Raw genomic sequence first — 6,467 nt, forward strand, 5'->3', positions numbered from 1 at the left:
ATGGAGATCCTGCAGCTTTGGGACAGCTGGACTGGCTCTTTCATGAGTCCCAAACATTCATAGATGGTATAGATTTTGGGGTGGGCCATCTCAGAGCCCTGGATCTGAGCTTGGGTGGTAGCAGAGCTGGTCATCTCTCTTACCCGCACCACCAGGATGGGCTCTCCAGCACTGCTCTGGCTCGGGCACCCAATGATGCCATAGGAAAGTGGCAAGGTCAACCCTCCTGCTCTCATGTCCTTAGGGCCAGCTCACCTCACCCACACTCCCTGAGCCAGGCCTCCAGAACCAGCTCCACTGTGCTACCCAGTCAAAGTGCAGAGGCCACTCTCTGACTGTCACACCCTCACACCCTCCAAGCTCTGCTCACCTGTGTCTTTGTTATCAGGGTCAACTCCACTGTTTTGCCCATGTAAGATGAAGGGCCCTCTCTCCCAGTGCTATAGCCAGTGAGGGGGGCAGGGTTCTCCTGACAACCACAGGGTTCAAGGGGAGAGAGAGCATCATCCCAACACCCAGGCCACCTCACAGCAGATGAGTGGTAGGGTCAGCTCTTTCTCACTCTCCTCCTTAGGGATGACTTACCAGCACCCGCTCAACCAGGGCCAGCGCTACTGTGCTGTCCAGATGAGGTGCAGGGCCTGCTCTCGAAAAGTGCTTCAGCCCTCAAAGGGCAGGGCCAGCTGGCCTCTTCTCATGGCCTTCAGTTCTTCTGACTGTCACAGGCGGTGAGGGATGGCTACGGGGGCGGTAGGGATGACATCACCCCCATACCCATTCCTCTTCTGCACGAGTGTCACCCCACAGCAGAAAAGTGGTGGGAACAGCTATTCTCACACTCACACCCTCGGGGCCAGCTCATCTGTACCTCCCCTCCCTCCACTCCCCCCCCCCCGAAATCAGGGCCAGCTCCACTGTGCTGCCAGTGGTAAGAGATGGGGCCGGTTCTCCAGAGCATAATATCCAGTGGGGGCTGGACCAGTTCTGCACAGCCCCTGGTGGCTACCCCAACCAGGGACGTCCACGTTTCTCTAGTGGTAATAGGAGCCATGAATATTGGCACTGACCCCTGTGGCTGCATAGGCATGGGCTCAGGCATAGCCCTCAGGCAGCAGTTCAGGCTGGGACCTCACCATGGCCCCAGGTGGTAGGGCTGACCACTCACAACAGGCTTCTCCTCTTAGAGCTCAAGCTGTTCCACCACATACTCAGACACTGTGGTGGCTCCTGCTACAGGCTGGCCACACACCAAGCAGGCCCCTGGGTGACACCCTCTGTCCACACTGTGTGGCTGCTGGCAAGCAGGTGTCTATGACCTGCCTGTGCTGTGCGCTGGAGGACAGGTCTATGGTGATGTGGCAGCCCCCAGGTCTCTGTCTTACTCCTTCCACACTGCCTGGGTTTGATTTGATTTTTATGAGTCCTGGGCATAAAACAGCTTCAGTCACCAAGCCAGGCCTCAAGCTAAGATGAACAAAGGCCTGCCATCTGCTGTGTCCCTGACTGATAGAGGGACACCACCACCACCACCACCACCACCAAGGTGCCTCTTTGCCCATTGCCAGGGGAATTTCCTATTATTTTAAGCTATGCGTTCCAAGTAACTTGATACAGTCCTCATGTATCAAGGCTTGAACTCCTTCACTGCTGTGGTCTTTTGCCTCAAGCAGGTTCAAGAGCTTATGTGAGTGTGTGTGTGTGTGTATGTGCACATGTTTGTATATATGGATGTGCCTGAGTGCAATGGAGATCAGAACTCAATGCCAGGTGTTTTCCACAATCAGTCTCCCGATATGTTTTCATTCTTTTCATGGGTATGTTCTCTCTGTGTGTGTGTACATATACATATACATATGCATATGCACATGCACATGCACATACACATACATGTACATATGAATGTGCATATAGAGGCCCAAGACAGAGTCTTGTCAATCAAACCCATAGCTTGCTGATACAGCTAGTCTCACTAGTCAGCCTGCTACAGGCATCCATGTCTATGCCTCCCAAGGCTGAGACTGAAGGCAAGCCACCACACCCACCAAGCGTTTCCTGGGTTCTGGAGAGCCAAACTCTTGGCCCTTGTGTGTGTGTGTGTGTGTGTGTGTGTGTGTGTGTGTGTGTGTGGCAAGCGCTTTCACATTGAGCCACTTCCCCAGCTCTCCGCCTTATTTTTTTGAGACAAGGCTTTATTAAACCCTGGCTCTTGATAATTGCGCCAGACTCGGTGGTCAGCAAGCCCTAGGATGCCTCCCTAGTGCTGGGAGTACAGGCCTGACTGGCTGGCACTGCATTTATGGAGAGCCGTGACCCTGCTCAGGACTCCATGCTTGCACAGTGGCACTTTACTGCGTGAGTCATCCCCTTGGCCCATAGCATATTTGTTTGGGCACGGTCTGTATAAGAGAAAGTAATATCCATGCAGGGGTGTCAATGGGGGATTTTTCTTATTTGTATAGTTCCCATGGCCATGATGTTTAATTGACAGTGACCTTCTTTAGGTATGATTACATTAGCGATTCATGCCATATTTATTTCAGTGGGATAAGCTATAATTTTTTTTAAAATGGAAGTTAAGCCACTTAACATTGATTACAACTAAATAACATCTTATGAGATACTTATAGTTTATTTTTTCTAGTGGTCAAACTTTCAACTCTGCACACGTTGCATTTAGTTGTTGAACCCAGAGAAATCTTTTGATGTTTTATGCCTTATATTTATTTATGAGGGGTACCCTACGTTTCTCTAAGATGAGGAGGCAGATGGAACACTTATTAGAAATGAGAAGAGCAAGTCTCAGCCAACACAAGCCTTCAGACGTTCTGTTACTTTTGACCTTAATATCTGCTCCTCCACAGGTCCCAGAGGCCATGTGCAGTTATGGAAGAATTGCCTACAACTGCTTGGGAGGAGTGGCTGAATAGTGACAGAAGGTCAACACTCAACAAGTCCAGCGGTGATGATCGTTTGCAAGCGGGCACAGCTGAACTTATGAAGATGGCGGGAGGGTAGCCCTAAGCATCATACACAGCAAGTACCTTAACCACTGAGCCATCTTGCCATCTCTCACTGGACCCCAACAAATGGCTCTTAACTGCTAAACAAGTGAGATGTTCCTCGATTGCTCTGAGTATCCAGATGTTCCGTGGACAAGCCAATCTTGAAGTTTTCTCTTTGTTGCAATATAGCAGGTCTGCTGCTGTAGCCACACTGTGTGCTCATCACGAGCCTAATGTGCGCTGTACACAAAGGATGGTATATTTGGCCAACGCTCTTTAACTAGCTTAATTCATTAGCTTGTACCATTCTTTGAGGCTTTAAAGTTTTGAATGATTTTGGGGCATCTGTAGGGTGCCTTCACTCTTTCCAACTCCGAGGGTCCATCTGACAAATTACCCACTTCACCATACTTGAGGCCCCATGGCTTAAGGAAGTTAACACTCGCATTGAAAGTGAGCAACTTTATTCTGAGCCTTCCACATTAGAAGGATCATCCCCAATTTTTTTTGAATTACTTAAGGATGTGAAAAATATCTTTATTTTCTGTTTGATGACACTTCTTGGTAATGTGAGGAATTATAGAATAATACCTTAGCTTGGGAAGGATTGTACTCCGAAATAAATCAAGTCAGATTCTTAGCTCTTGCCTGTTAAGTACCAGTTTGACATTGGAAATGATCCCAACTTAGCGATTTCGAGAACCCCATGGCCAGCGCTATCACCTTCAGCCACTCGAAACCCATTTGGCCGAAGCTGATGAAGAAGCTCATTTAGTTTGGGAGGATTGAGTTTGAAAACCTAAGTAGTAATGATAGAGTGTCCGCCGCCGCTTAACCTCAGGGTTCAACTCTGTATTCGTTTAAAAGTTAAAAAAAAAAAAATCAACACTCTTACATCTGTGCCTCTTCTGATGAAGTTTAGAATGGAATGAAAATTAATGTCGAGAAGAGCTAGAAGCAACACCAGCGGACTGTGTGTCGTAGGAGGCATCGTTGGTTGCTGCCATTAGGTCCTGGTGCTGCCGTCTGTAACCCGGGCTGTAACCCCGCTTCTGTAACCCCGATCAGCTGTGTTACCCTGTCTTGGACTACGTCTTTTTAACTGGAACATGAAGCTGGAAAACAGTGCCTGCTATGGGACAGAGCACAGCATCGCCATCTTTATCAGAGCAGCAGAGATCGCCTGCAAAGGAGACATCAAAGATGGAACCTGTTGACGTAACCACAGGAGAGGTCCTTCCCCTGAGATTGGACATGACTGGGGGCGGTGCTAGAGCATGTGGAGAGTTAGCGAAGGACTCCATCTCTGTGGCTACCGGGAAGTTATCATGCCGGGCTGAGCTTTCTCAGCAATATGTTGGTTTTGAGGGTTCCCATGTTCCTTTAAGTAAGCACAAAAATCTCATTGGCTGGCCAAGCAAGACAAGTGTGGAATCATGACCTCGGCCAGTCATGGGTGCCCTATCTGGAGTGAGTAGACATTGCTCATGCTTTCAAACAAGGCTTGTGCAATGGTGCCTTTCTCAGAAGGGCCGAGGTGAAGCTTAAGTGGCTTTCCCATGTACCAGATCACAGGCAGACAGCGCTTCCTTAGACGGTCTTCAGGAGGGGAAGCAGAGTTGTGAAGTTCATAGAGCTTGAATTTCAGGACTCTTTACTTGCACATAACCTCTTTTGAACAAGCATCTTGTGGACACCTAATTTTGTGGGTTATGTGGTTATGTTTTTCTCAAACTGGGCCTCCTAAATCATCTGGTTCATTTTTTGAAAGATAAGTCTCTCTCTCTCTAGCTATCTTTCTGTGTGTATATACATGTATGCACTCATCACAACATGCATGTACAAATCAGAGGGTAAAGTTCAGTAGTTTGGTCTCTGTTTCAATCATGTTGGTCCAGGGGATAGCTCAGGCTGTCCTTAGCTGCTGAGCCATATCGCTTACCTTTATCTGGCTCCTTCTTCTCTTGGTAAACCCACTTCACAAGCTAGTTACACCATTGCTCTCATTTTGGCTCTGGCTATAGAATATCCATCCATACAAAGAATGATTTTAATAACTGATAACATATAGTGCTATTTTAGGATCTCTATATGATATATGTCCAGGGCAGGAGTCATTTAGAGGGAGAAGAATTAATTTGTCTCCACACATATATTAAACAGTGAATTTATTTCTGCCAAGAAAAACCAAGAGTATAGATGCTTCCTTGATGAGATTTAATAATTTGTAGAGTGATCCACTGATGAATATTGCCTGGTGTTAGAATAATAAACCCACTGAAATAAGATATATAGCATTCATTAAATGCTTCCAATCTGAACACAGTGATGTGCAGTTTATTGTATTTGGTGAGGTGCACGAGGGTGTTTTTTTCCACCTTGTATGTGTTTGTCAGAGGTGGGAGCGCTCACTAGCATCAAAGAACTGAGTCATGGGCGCTTGCAGCTGGGCCAGGGAAGGGAGAGGCACCAGTGGATCAAACACTGAGACATGCAGACCATAGTAACTTTTTCTTGCAAAGCAAGCTAACTTTCTTGGAGAAAGGAGTTTAGTTGATGAAGCTGTGAGAGAGGGCTGTTGTTGTTGTTGTTGTTGTTGTTGAAAAAGTATAGCCTTTGACAAAGGGTGTGTGTGTGTGTTGTGTGTGTGTGTGTGTATGTTCACTGACTGGATGGTCACTGAACTTGAAGAATCCTACCATCTCTGCTTACAGATGTACAGTGATACCACATCCTGCTTTTTTTATGTGTGTTCTGAACTCAGGTCCTCATGTTGTATGGCAAGCTATCACTCCAGGACCAAAAGATAAAAAAAATAAAAAAAAAATAAAAAAAAAATGACCACTGCACTGTGCAGAGCACAATTGGGGATTCAAACGTGAGTTGCATATGGAACCCTTTGCAGCCACAGCTATGCTAATTACTGAATAGAACTGATGTTGCCTGATTGGTCTTGTTGCTGGTGCTGGTTAGAGTAGCTTCCAACAGCATGAGCTGTATACATTACTAGACTTGATGTTTCCTGGAGGTGGGCTGCGGTTGTAACTTGCAGTTCAATCTCCAGCAGTAACCTCCATCTAATGTATGTCTATATGAGCTATGAATTGATATATATGATGTATTCATGCACACACATACACACAAAGACAGACATATAATAAATTCCTTGGAAGCAACAAACACATTTGTCTGATTTTTGTACTCTAAGTACAAAATAGTGGATCTCAATAAGTATTTGGTGATACAAATATTCAAGTGACCTCATGCCCCATGGATTGAACTCTGAAAGTGTTACCTTTCCATATTATTGGTTTTATATTCCTGACAAATTGCTTAAGAATTGAAGTGAAGCCGGGCATGGTGGTGCACGCCTTTAATCCCAGCACTCGGGAGGCAGAGGCAGGTGGATTTCTGAGTTCGGGGCCAGCCTGGTCTACAGAGTGAGTTCCAGGACAGCCAGGGCTA

At 46.6% G+C, this 6,467-nt stretch overlaps 1 pseudogene; it reads right to left on the reverse strand.

Moving 5' to 3' along the window:
• Positions 1-1,414: 1,414 nt before the first annotated feature.
• LOC115064911 lies at positions 1,415-1,570 on the reverse strand (annotated as a pseudogene).
• Positions 1,571-6,467: the final 4,897 nt, after the last annotated feature.

This window comes from Mus pahari, chromosome 10 (genome assembly GCF_900095145.1).
Source record: "Mus pahari chromosome 10, PAHARI_EIJ_v1.1, whole genome shotgun sequence".
NCBI classification, from domain to species: Eukaryota; Metazoa; Chordata; class Mammalia; order Rodentia; family Muridae; genus Mus; species Mus pahari.